Source organism: Anomaloglossus baeobatrachus, chromosome 6, assembly GCF_048569485.1.
Source record: "Anomaloglossus baeobatrachus isolate aAnoBae1 chromosome 6, aAnoBae1.hap1, whole genome shotgun sequence".
Lineage (NCBI taxonomy): Eukaryota > Metazoa > Chordata > Amphibia > Anura > Aromobatidae > Anomaloglossus > Anomaloglossus baeobatrachus.
Window position 1 is genome coordinate 97370513 of NC_134358.1, and position 16664 is coordinate 97387176.

The 16664-nt window shown below is 43.1% G+C and overlaps 1 protein-coding gene across 6 annotated transcripts in view; it reads right to left on the reverse strand.

Annotated features, from left to right (window-relative positions):
• RALYL (RALY RNA binding protein like) overlaps positions 1–16664 on the reverse strand; it is a 952779-nt gene that overhangs the window by 199544 nt on the left and 736571 nt on the right. The window lies entirely within an intron of this gene.

Genomic DNA, 16664 nt, shown 5'->3' on the forward strand with positions numbered 1-16664 from the left:
ACACCGTAGCCCCCGCGCCTGGAACCGCGGCGTGGGTGGAAATCCGGACCGCGCAGCTCTACCAACGGCTGCAGGTCAGGATGCAGCTCCTCATGGAGGAGTGGGAGACCGACATGGCGGACGTTATAGCCACCGTGCGGAGACGCGAGGAGGAAGCGGAGAAAGGGAGGGTGAGTGACCCACGTCCCGATGCCCTGGAAGGGCCGGTCATCGCGGCTGCAGGGCCCGGTCCAAGCCCTCTCCCCCCGTTGCCTCCCTCGCCACCCGTCTCGGGGGCCGTGACCCCGCCACTAGGCCTGCTACCACCGCAACCGGTAGCAATACCCAGCGTCCCCGCCCAGGCGGACCGACCTGTAACTGGAGCCCGCAGTAAACCGGAGGTGTTACCGTGGAAGATTCCGAAGGTTGAACCGGAGGCATCCCCTGAAAAATCCCCCGAGCCGGAGCCGATGACCCGCTCCGAGCCGAAGGCCCAGCAGCGGAAAGCCCCTATGCCCATCCCCCACACCTCGGCTGAGGTAGCGCCGGGTTGTTGCTGTAAGGCAGCGCCCAAGGCCAAGACACCGCGGGACATGCCCCCCAGATTCCTGACAGTGGGCAACGTCCAGGATGTCCCGCGGGGCCCGACCCGTGCGCCGGCGCTGGCAGCAGCGCCGTATTGGGATAGGGAGCCGGTACCGCTGGGCCTGGAGATCGCTGAGAGGGAACGGAAGAAGGCCGAGCTGGTGGCCAGAGCGATAAGGGAGAAGGAGAATCTCCGCCAGGCCACGTTCCGTGTCCGGGGACCGCTGTACGAGGGGCAGGTGAGGCGGTTTGATGTCCGCCGGGGCTACGGGTTCATCTACGAGCCGGGCCTGGAGGCCGAAGTGTTTGTAGCCCGGCGGGATGTGAATGCCCACCTGCCTGAGGAGCATCCCGGCCGCAACCTCATGCCGGGAGACCTCGTTCAGTATACCCGACACTGCGGAGAGAGGGGGTGGTTTGCCCTGGATGTGAAGCTACGGGGCAGCCAGGAAAGCTGAGTGGGTCCGGCACCCCCTCCCTCGGATGAAGTTGAAGGCCTGGAGTAGGGCAGCGGAGCATCGTTGTCCAGTCCCCGTTGGGACCACCATTTTGTTTGAAGTTGAAAAGTTTGAAAAAGTTCTACTAATGATGAAAAATGATGATTACCGAGTACCTAACCTGATTGTCAAAAGTGATTTGCAACCGGCTGGAGCCGGCACCGTTGTCCCCATGGGGACCGTTTAAAAAGTTGTTTTGCATGGAGGACTATCCATGGACAAGCCCGTGAACTTGCAGGGCAACCACAAACGTTAAGTGGCTTGTAAATAAGTTGTTTGCCGTTACCGTTTCCGCAATGCCGCCTCCGGAGAGGCAGGTTGGAGGGAGGGCCCTCAGCAGAGCAGGCTGGGGCCCAGCCACCAAAGGAACCGGTGGCTACCCTCTGGAGGGGAAGGACAGATCCCGCTCGGGTGACTTGTGCTGGACTGTGGGTCAAGGGGTGCTGCCTGGGCTTTAGGGGCAGCATCAGGGCCAGGTTGCTTGGGTGGGAGAGAGCGGAAACCGTAACCGTAAACCGTTTGCAACGTTTAAGAAATGTGCCTCCCGTTATGGGAAGATTCATTAAAAATGTAAATATGTTATTTTACCATGTTATCTTTTACAGAAAAATAAAACCGGTGTTGGACGGCAGCCCGCGGACGGTCTGCATTTTGCTAAGGGGGAATGTGTCGCCCTGGGCAAGCCAGGGGACACAGGTCATCACACCACCACACCCTACATCCCAGTTAGGAACACCAAAGCTAACCAAAAATCCTTGTTGCCTTCCTCCAGAGGCTGATGATTCACACCAGGGGGTGGGCCAGGTGGTTTGCTCCGCCCACTGAGGAGGTCACAGCTCTGGAGGCGGGAGAAACCAGGCAGATTAGCCCAGGCAGGGCTCGAGTGCAGAGAGCTCAGGGGGAGCTTGAGTAAACAACTAAGTGAAGGAAGTAAAGTAGTAAAGGAGGAAAGCAAGAGTGGTGACAGAAAGAAAGCCTGAAGTAGTCCAGTTGTGTGCAGGACAGGTCAGCAAGGTCAGCAACGGCGGTGACTGTCTGGAGGGGGACCGTGTGGAAGTTCCTGGAAGGACCGCGGACGGGTAGTGGCCCAGCGGTCTGGAGCAGTGTACCGAAGGACAGTCAGCACCAGGGCAGGGGCCTCTCGGACACTGGCAAGGCTAGGAGTCGCCATAATTTGCCAAATCCGTCAGTGAAGGGGACGTAGATCCCCCAACAACCAAGTCCCGATTGAAGGCAACAGCCCAACCAGAGTAGGAGAGACACCGCCACCGCCAAGGCACCAGTCTCTCAGGGCCAGCACCTGCGGGCAAAGAGTAGAGCTCCTCCGGCCCAGCTTGAAGTCGGGGAGCGGGTTACCGGTGGGAATCCATCGCTACCAACACAGAAACAAAGGTGCAAGGAAAAGGGACATCACCGTCACCTACTGGGAGAGCAAGTGCAGGCGTCCGTGGGAACCGTCTTTCCAGCCGTGTGGTTTACCGTAAAACTGTGTCAACGTCTCAGGCTGAGTGAGTACCACAGTGCCGCAAGGCACAGCGCTGCCCCCACGTCCCTGCACCCACCAGGCTCTGCACCTCCCTCACCATCACCAGAGCAGCGGTGGTGAAATCACCACAACCGTGGGTGGCATCACGGACAATAAACTATTCCCACACCCAACAACCCCCTTTCACTCACGGGCGAGGAGTGCCGCTCGAGAACCCCCGGCTTCCGGCCCACGGCTCGAGCCACCACTGAGCAGCAGCCACCGGACCCGAGCAGAAGGGGTGAGCGTAGTGTGCTGACCCCCTCCTCCCCGCCCGCGACACTTGTTTTTAGATATTTGTTTTGGGGCTTCTTAGCAAATCAGCAATTTAAATCTTATGCAAATGAGTTACAAGTGCTTTGGGGTAGGCCATAGCACTTGCAGTTCTTCTCCCCTCCCTCCGCATTTCCCTGTGTCTGACTGACAGGTCATTCTTGTTTCAATGACCTACCTCCTCTGACCGAGATCTATCCCAAACATCCATCATTAGTGCCAGAGGCGATACATAACTCAGCCAATCTGCACATTGGCCTCTCTTTGCACTAATGAAACTTGGAAGTGATCTCCGTCAGGGAAAACAACTCTTTGAAACAAAAGTGGCTTTTCAGTCAGACACAGGAGGCAAGCGACAGGTGAGTAATAGGGAGGGAGGGGAGCAGAGCTACAAGTGCTATGTCCTACCCCAGAGCACTTCTAGCTCATTTGCATAAGATTTCAATGCTGGATTGCTGAGTAATGACAAAATGGCTTTCTACTATCAAGGTATGGATTTAATGAGCCTCAAATCGCTTTTCTATACATGTTAGAGGTTTGAGGCATAAAATGAAATACCATTCTGAACAAACCTTAATTTCCACAGTGAAGAAAAGAAGACTAAAGAAGAAATTGCAACTCATCTCTTCTACATCATAAATAAATATCTGACTGCAACCAAAGTCCGGGATGGGCAATGCCGGTCTGGTGCACCGGTAGGTTCCATGTATATGCTAAATGCAGGCTAGGCTCATAGAGGAGACAATCACACCTCATAGCTCCAGACTGACGTGCCTCTTCCGTGCGGTGACAGGCATTTGCATGTTGCTGATGTGTAACTTTTTTTTATTATCCCCGTTAGATCAGCATTAAATAGAACTGTCAAACAGATGTTTACATGCATAAAATGTGCCTATAAGTAATGTGCCAGTTTTCAGGATGAAATGTTTCCCAGCAGGGCTTTTCTTTTCCTTTGTGTCAACTCTACATGATGAGTTTTGCTTTTTGCTGCTTACCATATAGTGCACTTTTATCAGAATAATTATCTGTACTTTCGCTTAAATCACTCGTCAGAGCGTTTTTTGTCATCAAATCTGTTTACCACAAACCTCAGGAGTGTCAGAAAATGAGAGAATGAAAAATACAGAAAATTAGAACACATTATTTTTCATTAAAGGGGCTGCTTTGTGTAGGTTTACGTAACTTTTTATCTATGTGTCCTGTGATGTCCACATGGCACTTTCGTCTATAAGATGGCAGCAGATGAAGCGGCACGTGGCCAGATGCGTTTCTCAGACTTCGCCATTGAAACTCACAGTGCTGGGTGCTTCAATGGAGAAGGCTGAGTTATGTACATGCCTCCCCCATACTCTGGAATGCTCTACCTCAGCACATCAGACTCTCCCCTACCGTGGAAAGCTTCAAGAGGAACCTCAAGACCCACCTCTGCCAACAAACCTACAACCTACAATAACCCTCAGTCCAGTAGACCACTGCACAACCAGCTCTGTCCTCACCTATTGTACCATCATCCATTCCCTATAGACTGTGAGCCCTCGCGGGCAGGGTCCTCTCTCCTCCTATACCAGTCTGTTTTGTACTGTTAATGATTGTTGTACGTATACCCTCTTTCACTTGTAAAGTGCCATGGAATAAATGGCGCTATAATAATAAATAATAATAATAATAATGTATAAAGACACATGTCCCTCTTATGTATCTGATTTCTATGGAGACGGATAAGATGACTTTTTGGGTCATGGAACTTGGCTTACAATTATATAAAACTACACAAAATTGTATATTAATAAGGACTTACATATTATTATTAGAGTTTGTCTAAATCATTTCACAGGACTCACGACAGTGTCTAGATCAGTAGTCTGAGCGGGAGCCCAGATAAGTATCTCCTACCTGCCGGTGGCTCTTCATGTGATTACCTGGCCTAGCGTGATGGTATTGTTGCTGCATAATGCACATGTACAGTCATGGCCAAAAGAGTTTGCACCCTTGAAATTGTTTCAGAAAATGAAGTATTTCTCCCAGAAAATTATCGCATTTACACATGTTTATTTGCTTTATTTGAACAAAAAAAAAACAAAAAAAAAACTGAGAAAAGAAATACAACATGGACATAATTTCCAACAAAATACCAAACATGGGCTAGACAAACTTGTTGACAATTTCCAAGATTGTGGGTAAACAAATTTGTTTCAAGCATGTTATGTTTATTCAGACTCACCTATGGCAAGTAACAGGTGTGGGCAATATAAAAATCACACCCGGAACCAGATAAAAAGGGGAGAAGTTGAATCTTTTTATTGTGTTATCATGTGCCACACTAAGCATGGAGAACAGAAAGAGGAGATGAGAACTTCCTCAGGACTTAAGAACCAAAATTGTTGAAATATATCAACAATCTCAAGGTTAGAAGTCCATCTCCACAGATCTTGATATTCTATTCTCCACGGGGTGCAGCATAATCAAGGGCTTTCCAGCATGCATTGGGAGCAGGGAGCTGACTTATGACATACATAGTACATCATATGTCATTACGAGGATAAATACCTGTCATTAGCTCAGAATTGAGCAGTTGTTGCTCTTATTATTCTAATTCCATAAATATTTTTCCTTTAATTGTAATATGCTTCCAGAGCATCTTCTGCTCATTTTTATGATGTTTAGTAAAGGGGCATTGATGATAGGTGGACCCGGACTATAAAAGTCCAGATCCAGGGTGGTATCAAAAGTATCCAAATGCCAAATTGGCAAATAATATAAAAATAATGGAAAAATAAAGAAAATAAGAAAAAAGCAAGTGTGTTATACTTACCAAGTTTCCTGCACAGCTGTAACTGCTTCCAGGGATGCTAATTATCGCTCATCCATATGCACTGCTTTCCGAGCCCACCAGCAGTCCCTGCATCTGTGATTGGTTGGAATCAGACAGCGTGCCCACCCTGCGTAACATACTGCAACAAATTACAGACCCTGTTTGCGGCTCTATCGTGGTATAAAGCTAAATAAACAAAAAAATTAATTGTCACAGGGTCCCCCATAATATGATACCCAGCATAGATAAAGCATACGGCTGCAGGCTTATTTTTTTAATTATTATTATTTATCATTATAGCACCATTTATTCCATGGCGCTTTACAAGTGAAAAGAGTATACATAAAAAACAAGTACAACAATCATGAACATTACAAAAACAGACTGGTACATGAGGAGAGAGGACCCTGCCCGTGAGGGCTCACAGTCTACAGACAATGGTTTAGGGTACAATAGGTGAGGCCAGAGCTGGTTGCACAGTGGTGTACTGATCTGAGGGTTATTGTAGGTTGTAGGCTAAAATAATTTTAAAAAAATGTCATGTGGTTCCCTTCAATTTTGATGCTCAACCATGATAAAGCCAACAGCAGGGGGTTGTTATTCTCAGGAAGGTTGAGACCTATTCTTATTGCAACCCCTCAGCCTAAATATAGCAGCTTGCAGCCAGCCAGGATCGTCACATCCATTAGATGTGACAATCCAGGCACTTTACCTGGCTCATCCCGATTGCCCTGATGTGGTGGCAATTGGGGTAATAAGGGGTTAATGACAGCCCACTGCTGTCACTAAGCCCTAGATTAGTAATGGGGAGAGATCTATGAGACCCTCCCATTACTAATCTATAAGTGAAAAGAAATAAACAGAAACACTTGCAGGTATCTGAAATTGTTTTCTGATTTTGATCAGTGTTCATTTACATATATCTAATTTACATTTTTATTATGTGCTTTTGAAAATATTCAAATTCTGAAATAAGTTTAAAATACTGCTAGTTTACTCAAATTAGGATATAATCATATAGGACTATACAATGATCTTAACATTTAGGAAATTGTGTGTTGTTCTCTAATATTGATCTCCAGTGTAGGTGCTTGTCCCAGATATAGAGCCCACATCTATCATTGAAATATCTCCATTTTTTTGAGATGCAATAAATGTCTGAGATGGTTAAACCCTTTTAAATTTAGACACTAAAGGGTGCTTTACACGCTGCGACATCGCTACCGATATATCGTCGGGGGTCTCGTCGTTAGTGACGCACATCCGGCGCCGGTAGCGACATCGCAGCGTGTGACACCAAGGAGCGACAATCAACGATTGCAAAATCGTTCAAAAACAGTGATCATTGACACATTGCTCCTTTCCTTAATATCGCTGTTGTTCATCGTTCCTGCGGCATCACACATTGCTATGTGTGACACCGAAGGAACTACGAACATCTCCTTACCTGCGTCCACCAGCAATGCAGAAGGAAGGAGGTGGGCGGGATGTTACGTCCCGCTCATCTCCGCCCCTCCGCTTCTATTGGCCAGCCGCTTAGTGACGCCGCAGTGACGCCAATCGCACCTCCCCCTTGAGGGAGGGATTATTCGGCGGTCACAGTGATGTCACTGACAAGGTATGTGCGTGTGACGCTGCGGTAGCGATAATGTTTGCTATGGCAGCGAGAACCAAATGTCGCACGAACGACAGGGGGCGGGTTCTATTGCGCTCGACATCGCTAGCAATCGCTAGCGATGTCGCAGCATGTAAAGCACCCTTAAGGAGCATAACCAAACAGATATTCGAGGTGGATCACGGCAGGTACGCCTTAAGTGTCCCTTGTTTAAAGCTTTGTTTCTCCTGTTTCATCTTCTCTTCTATATTAATGCTTGAATAGATTGTTCATCCCTGGTATATGAAAAACATATATATATATATATATATATATATATATATATATATACAGTATATATAATATATCCATAAAGCTTCATTGGGTTTCAATCAATTCTCTAGAAGATAAATTTGTAAAGCCTTAAAGATGAAGTGAGCCTTCGAGTGGAAAAAAGCACAAATAAAGCTTCATCTCCTTCTAGAAGGTTGTTTCTGTTCTTTATACAAATAGGTCACCGTGTTCTTTATAAGAGAATGTCTTCAGTGAAGAACATTTTTAAGAGTTGGCTTTTTTAAGTTATTTAAAAGCATTTTTTTGTTTTTAGAAAATCAAAATCTATCGGTATCAAAATCTGAAACATTTTCAACTAAGATGGAGCAAAGTAATGAAATTATCCAGTAATAAGACTCCATTCCATTTGAAGCATTAATGGTCTGGCACAGCTACACCATAAAGTCCTGCTTTTTCTGAAGTCCCCAATCTGTTTTCTCTCTGTTTATGGTCCTTATTTAGGTCAATAAATCTCTATCCATAGTGATTATGTAGGCAGAACATATACAAACTAACTGAAAAATAGAAAGTTTGGCTTTTCTGAAAGATACATGAAACTAGAAGAACACTGATTGTTTCACATTTCCTAGTTTTCGCAATGGAACATCATTTACTGTTACCAAGTTGAGATAATTGAATGCATTCTAATTTTCGAGAATGACGCTAATAAGTTATTTCTAGTCAGGTCTCAGTATAAACACATTCCCATTACAAATAGGCACATCTGTTGCTGGGAGTTATTGCCATAGACATTCTGCGCGAGGAAGTACATTTCCAATCAGAATCCTTTTCAGGCATACTCTGCTGATTTTTCTATTCAACTGGAGTTTAAAAATATACTTAGACTTTGATTGCTTTTCTAATGTGGTCCCTTGTTTCCGAACCACCTAGGAGAATGTTGCACCTGTAGTAATCACTCCGGAGAATTAGACGGTAGAGGAAAATATTCATGAATAGTGAATAGGAGGGGATTGCACAAGCTTTATACGGCAACTACAGGTAGGAATATTTTTCTCTGCAAAGCTACAGCATCATTTTAAAATATTACGAGGTTTTCAGTAAGTAGGTATCCAGCAGATTGCATCTATAGAAATGCTGCAGCTCAGACTGAATACTGATGGCTACACCAAAGAAAAAGGTGAAAAAATCCACAAAAGATAAAATATCCATTTTTATTGGAGAAATACCATGATAAAAAAATCATAAAAGCAATAATATCAGGGGACAGGATACAAACAAGCATAAACAACATGTAGGCTAGGCAAATATAAAGTACAGTATTTTTACTCCCCAAAAATTGGGAGGAAAATGAGGGATGTATCTTAAAATCCAAATGTAGCTTATTAGGGGGTTGGGAAGAGGGGTCACAGAAGGCAGGTGCAATGCTGTGCGGCGGGCGGCGCTGCTCTGTGCCAGGGCTGTGAGGCGCAGCTCTGCTCTGTGCAGCGTGGCTCTGCTTTGTGCTGCATATCTCTGCTCTGTGCGGCGAGTGGTGAGGCATGGGCCAGTGTGAAGATGTCGGCGGTGAGGGCTTCAAATAATTGCAGCCAGAGTTAGTGCGTGCTCAGATGGAGCTCCATTACTTTGAAGCCCACACTGCTGACATCTTCAGAATGGCCTGTGCCTCACCGCCGATGCACAAAGCAGCCCTGACACACAGCAGCCCCGTCACAAGGCAGCCCCGCAAAGAGCAGCATCGCACAGAGCTGAGCCATGCCGCACAGCAACGGCATAGAGCAGTGCCGCACAGAGCAGTGCCGCAGCATAGCGTTGCTGCCAGTAGTGAGCATCTGGGACCTCTGTGCACCGCCCGCAGCATCGTGATACTCCAGCACAGCCCCTGCCTCCTGTGATCCCTCTCCACCACCACTCACCAGCAAGAGGCCACCGGATTGTAAGATGGACTCCATATATTTTTTTTTTTACCTTTTTTCTCTCTAAATTTGGGGTGCATCTTATAATCCGGTGCATCTTAAAAAACAAAAAATACGGTGTATATATAGGTATGAAAATATATCACATAAAAATATTTAAATATGTGAGAAAGTATCTAAATCATAACAATATCAATAAAACAATAAATAAAATACAACCCCACACCAAAATAAAAAGTGACATAAGCAATTAATATGACAAAAATCATGTTATACAAGTACCATACCTATAACAGAACATAAGCCGCACCCAGACTCCGACATACGTTTCGCATTTCGTATTTTATCTTTTGTAGATTTTGTTCACATTATTCTATGGTGTAGCTATATATTCTATGGTGATATTTCCTGGGTTATACAAGGAGATGCTGATAAGTCTTTGGCTTTACTCAGAAAGAAACGAGATAGGAAGATGAAACTTTACTTTTATTTCACATACTCTCCACTGATGTCAACACACTTCTTACATTGGTATTTCAAGTTCTGTAAGCCTAGCAAAAAGAAGGATTTCAGTTGTTCCTCAAACCAGGCATCCGTAGCAGCCATGGCATCAGAAATGCTGTGAAATTTGGTACCCTTGAGATGGTTCTTCAGGTTTGGAAACAGGTGATATTCGAAGTGAGCTAGATCTGGTGAATAATGTGGGTAGTCAACCAGCTGGAAGCCCAGCTCTGCCAGTTTTGCCGTGGTCACTTGTGCAGTGTGAGTGGAGGCATTGTCTTGCAGGAAAAAGATTCCTTTGGACAGCTTGCCATGCCTTTTGGCCTTCAAAGCTGCCTTCAATTGGTCAAAAAGTTCAGTGTAATACCTTGCATTGATGGTGGAACCTTTTTGAAGGTAGTTCACTAGGAGCATGCCCTCCTTATTCCAGAATACAGACACCATCATCTTAGTGGCTGATTTTTGCACCCTGAAGTTCTTTGGACGAGGAGAACCCCTGTGCCTCCACTCTTTTGACTGCTCCTTGTTTTTAGGGTCATACAAATAAATCCAAGTCTCATCCAGGAAGTTCTTATCAGTCCAGTAACGCTGACAAATGGACCGGGAAGTTTTCACTCACGTGCTTCTCTAATCTGTTGTCAGACATTTGGGGACCCACTTTGCAGAAGCTTCCTCATGTCCAAATATTTATGGATAATGACACAAACATGTTCACGGGAAATCCCCATGATGTCTGCTATTGCTTTAGCCGAAATTTGTGGATTCTCCAGTATGAGGTTGTGCACAGCATTGACGATCTCCGGAACAACAACCACTCTCGGTAGTCCAGGATGTTCCTCATCATTGGTGCTGAAGTGGCCCATTTTAAATTTGGCAACCCAGTTCTTAACTGTGGAATATGAAGGGCATTGATCCCCCAATGTCTGTGACATATCACCATGAATATCCTTCGCTGACTTTCCTTGCAGAAACAAGAATTTTATCACTCCTCTGCTCTCAGTTGCTGTGAATATCGCATTAGACTCCGCCATTTTGTTTTCCTGCATGCGTAGAACACTGTTGCAATAAGCAACAAACACAATATTTTGAAAACATATATTATACACATAAGGCTTTCATGTGATGTAACATTCGTTACCATAGAAACAAAAAAAGATCAGAAAGCCAAAGACTTATTAGCAGCCCCTCGTATTTGTTAATAATCATTGATTTTGTGTAGTCATATGAATACTGATAGCTGTAACAGGGTGGCCGATATGTATCACAGAAGTGGAGTAAACCTGGATGTCCTTTCTGGTACTTGTAGAACCAAGAGTCTTGTTAGGTCATATCAGGGCCAGGTTTTACAGATAGCTGGAGAGACGGGCAGGTCTGGCAATCCACATACCCCTGCCCATGGGGGTATCTTATCTGTTAAGAGGGAGACTGTTTGCCACATGGTCAGGGTGAGAATACTGTGATGTCTCCTGGAAGCAGCCCTCTCCGAGAAAGGAGGATATGCTTGTCCTAACCAGGACTGTGGATAAGAGGTTTTGAAGCCTTTCAGAAGATACTTCTGGAAAGGGGTGTGTACACAGGCCAGGGTCAGTGAGTGGAGGCAGACATAGCTCCACTGGGATACTACAGTAGTATATCTGAACATGTGCGGGCGTGCCATGAGGGTAACAGATTGAAATCTGTTTGTGTTATATGCCAGTAGTGCAGGTTACATATGTTTCAATAAACCTGCAAGACTTTTAATGAAAGTGTTCCTGTGTGCTACTTCTAAGAAGCAAACTAAGTATCCCCATCATATTATAGTGAGTGAACCGTCACATGGCAGACAGGAGATGTCGGAGTTGTATAACAATGCAATTAAAACTTCTGCTGTGCCATCCAGCGGTGATACACATTGGTGACAGATTTTTTCTCTAAAAGCTGAATAGGTTGGATATTGCTTCTTCATCTGCTTCCCCCTTTGACATATGCATTGATTTAGCTTTTTTCATTTTGTGTCCTTGACAAACAGCAGGATCTCAAAGGGTTTTGGACTTTATTGGCTAATTCCAACAACCTGATTATGGCTTCGTCTTGAACAAAATTGCAATATGGTTTGTACACACATTCAATACTTGCAGTAGAAAACTCTGCTACAAATAGACTACAAATACTAGAGTGTTGGCAGGGAAAACGCTGCTTGTTTTGATGCAATTTTTTGTATTCATTTATATGGGTGAAAAATTCTGCAAAAAACATATTGCAGTTTTGAAATGGTTTCAAACGTGGAAAGAAAAAAATAAACAGCGTGTCTATGAAATTTCGGAAATCTCAATCACTTTGCTGGAACAGTAAAATGCTGTGTTTTGTATGTGGAGAAATCCCTAGAAAAAAACGCAATAAAATATGTAAAAAATGAAACATGTGAACATACCCATACCTTTGCAATGAACATCTATGTGACATCTATGTGACACCTACTGTACCATGGTATGTCTATGATTTTAATGATTTCATAAGAAAAACAATCTGCTAGATTCAAAATTTGAGGCCCCAAAATTGGAGCATCTTCCATTAGACTCGGCTAAAACCTCAAGTCCAAATTGATCATGAGGAATTTTTTAGGCTGAAGATTGTCAGTTCTCTTTCAAAATGTATCTGTCATGTGGTGTTCGGCGTTGCACTTGCTGGGTGTCATAGCGGGGTCGGACTCTGCTCACACTGCAGAATCCAACAAACTGCCTGGGATTCTTTAGTTGCACAACCTGTCATGGGCGTCGGCTAGTTCTTCCTTCACTATTCTCCAGCACAGTGGGAGTTAATTTATGCTGGCCTGTGATCATCTGGTGGGAGCTCAGGCTGCTGATCACCATCTCCCGCCTTTTTAAGCTCCTGGATTTTGGAGCTGAATGCTGGCCGTAGCTTTGCTTCCTGGTTCCTGTGATATGGTGATCTACAATTTGTGGTTTTGCATGGGGTATGAGTCCTTCAGTTGTGCATTAATACCCTACCCCTTTTACATTACTCCCCTGTTGACATACAGTCCCCCCTTCGTGTTTAAGTGCAGTGTGTGCAAGTTTTCATTTACCCTTGTCTGTGCCTATTTGTGGAGTTTTGGTTACTGGGTTTCCGGCCTACTCCAAGGGTGAGGGAGAGTAGTATCAGGGCTCGGACAGGAGATGGGATCACGCTGGGGGCTTGAACTTGGCTACCATTGAGTCTTCCTTCAAGATAAGCGACATCACAGGGGCCCCAGTCTTAGGGTCCGCCTAGGAGCCCTGTTCCATCTGTACATACCCTGTGACAGTATCCGATGTATTTGAACTCTTAGTCCAGTTAATGTAGAGATCTGGATTAACATGAGGTGATTACCAATTTTCCGAAGATTGACAATGGGACAGGAAATTAACCTCCATGACTTCTTGTCTACAGTTACTTGTCCAAGAAAAAGCAAGGCAGCGAAGCCTGGTTGCAATCCCCAATTAGCGGCTCATACCCCTGTGAGTCTTATTTTTTACATTACTGCTAAATCAAATAGAGAAATTGTAGCAATTTATTAATTGTAAAAAGCCAATTGCACTTGCCCTAAACTCTATATTGGTAAAACCATATAACATCTAAGCTAACCCAAGTACCGGAGCTCCATTAATACCAGTGGGTTTCCTTATCTAGGCATATTAGGATTATCTAAAAATTTAGACATTTTGTGGGCTTAAATTGGATAGGCATTCATGTCTCAAAAGTTTGAATCTGTATGGATTTAAAATGAACCAATCACCAGGATATAAGCTAAATCCAGTGCCATACTGGCACTATCAGGCTGATTCTATACATACCTGTAGTGGTCAGCTCGGATGTTTAGGTTTTTAAATCCAAAAAAGTAAAGTTTATTAATTTAGCTGCTTGTTGAGTGACAGCAGCAAAGGAGCAGATAATATATTCATAATTACACCCTCCCCTTGTTAGAATTAGCATAAGTGTTATAGAAACAATTCTCTTTGTCTCTTGCAGGACCTGTGTGAGGTCATACCCATGTGACCTAAAGAAAAAACAAAAAAGCTAGCTCAACTCAAAATGGCATGTATTATAAGATGTGCACTGCACTAAAAATTCCAAAGAACAATTTTATAATTTGAGATTTTTGGTAAAAAACTACAATTTCTTGAGCTACCCCGCCACGTCACGGAAAATCTCTTTGAGGCAGTCCTACTCTAAAAAATTTTAATTTAAAATGTGCCATTTGGCCTTACATATGAAAAGTAGAACTGTTCATAGCAACACTTAGCTGGTTGATGAGTGACAGTTCCAATGGAGCAGATAATATATTCATAGTTATCCCCTCCCTCTGTTAGAATTAGTATTAGTATTATATAAGCAATTCACTTTGTCTGTTGCAGGACCTGTGTGAGGTCATACCCATGTGACCTGGTATTCAGCTTTGTTGGCTGATGCCCCGCCCCTTCTGGTCACATGGGTATGACCTCACACAGGTCCTGCAACAGACAAAGTGAATCGTTTGTATAATACTTATGAAATACTATGTCCCAAGAATGACAAAAGTATTTTAGGAGTGATACCTTTATAGGCTAACCAGAAAAATGATAATTTTTCTGGTTAGCCTATAAAGGTATCACTCCTAAAATACTTTTGTCATTCTTGGGACATAGTATTTCAATTGATTTTTCTGGCTATCACGGTACCACAATATTACCCTGTATTGCACATTGTATAATACTTATGCTAATTCTAATAGGGCAGTATGACTTTATACGAGACTCTGATTTTAGCTACATACGTCAATACATATGTACTGCAGAATAAAAAACAAGTGATCATGGGTTATAGGAAACCTATGGCACTAAAACATGGCATTAAAAAATGAAGGCACAATTAGTATATATATATATATCCTGTATTTGTTTCTGCGTGTCTGTTAAAGTATGATTTATCAAAATATCAATATATTTAACCCACATAGTAAACACCATACAGCAAACAGAAATCAATTCACTCCGCTCTTGCAAAAAAATAAATAAATGGCAGTTATAATATCCTATGTAAACCAAAATGCTATGACATTACCTGGCTACTTAAAGACCAGCAGGACCTACTGCAGCTCAATTCACCGAAGAATAAGCATTACGGGTCTCAGAAAATGGTGAAACAAATCATTTGTTTTTTTTTACAAATTTTAGAATTTATTTTGAACTACTATAATAAAATTGACCTGTAAAATATTACAGGTCACTCTCACTTTTACCTGTTCTCTGGAACATGATATGTTAAAATAAATGGTGTAATTCAAAACTGTAAATCATCCGGTAAAAATACAAGCTCTTGTATGGCTTTATCCACACAAAAATAAAAAAGTTATGAGTTTTGGAAGTAGGTTACAAAAAAAACACGAAAGCACGTTTTGCCAAGTATTTAAAGGGATCGGATATGACTTTAAAGAAGGCAATTAATTTTATTATAATGATTCAATGATTACAGAAAATAGGAAATAGTGTGATATTGCGTACACTTTTGCAAGCTACATAGAAAAATCTTCACCAGGAGCAAAACATCATCTGTCCGGATACATCAGCTGTGAGAAGCAAAACAGCGAAGACAAAGAAACTCCTGGTATCCACACTGTGGTGTCATGGGCGTCCCCTCCACAGGTAGGCAGGCTTCTAACTTTGCTGTCAACTTCACCAGTTTATATCTCACTTGAAAACAAATGCTTGCATAACCAATTGTTACACAAACTCTAACAGGTTCCATTTATCCAATATAGTATCCCTCTTCTGAGTGTCCAACTCTTCAGACGTCAATCTACATCGGACAAATACATCACCAGATGAGACAGGCCAGAGGCTCCTGGTTTCAGATGTTTTACCATACTATAAACACGTACTGTACATTCTCACTCAATATTGATAAGAGAATTATGTGGTACTGAATGATACTATAAACATGTACTTTCTCACTAAACATTGATACTAGAACTATAACTTCAGGTGTCTGGGAAAATTACAGAAAAACAAGCGAATATAAGATAAACTGCTACAGACTGATATCTTAAAGAGTTCCTTAAAGACAGACTACCAATATGTATTCCTGATGGCCACTAACATCTTAGCACTACAGCGCGAAAATTACATTTGTTACAGGTGGGAAAGGGATAACATAAAAGGATTATGCAAAGCAGCCATTTACTTGGACCACACCAAGATTTATATAAATCTGAGGCATTTGAGAAATAATAATTTGCTAACAGATTCAAGTTCTTATAAGGAAGCCTATTCCTAATAACCAACGTATCTTTAATTCTGCAAGTGAACAGTTCCTGTACAAATTGACATTGAGCAAACGTCAGAAAAGGAGCACTTTTGCTATTCAAGCCATGTCAATTTATCTTCTACTGCCTTATAACAAAAAAAATTACGGAAAAGGAACATCCTTCTATATTTTAACTCCATATGTCTATATATTTATATGAATCTATAAAGACTGTGGAATTACATTTAGTATTCTACAATTCTAAAATAATAAATTAAAATAAAAAATAAAGTAAAAACTACTTGATGCACAACCACAGCATGGAACTTCTCCTTTCGTACAGTAGTGCAGTCAGCTAAAAATTAATCTCCTACTACTTTACTTCTCAATCTACATGCAGACGATCCTGTTCTATCCTTTGAACAAAATATTCTATGGGCATTTATGTCAC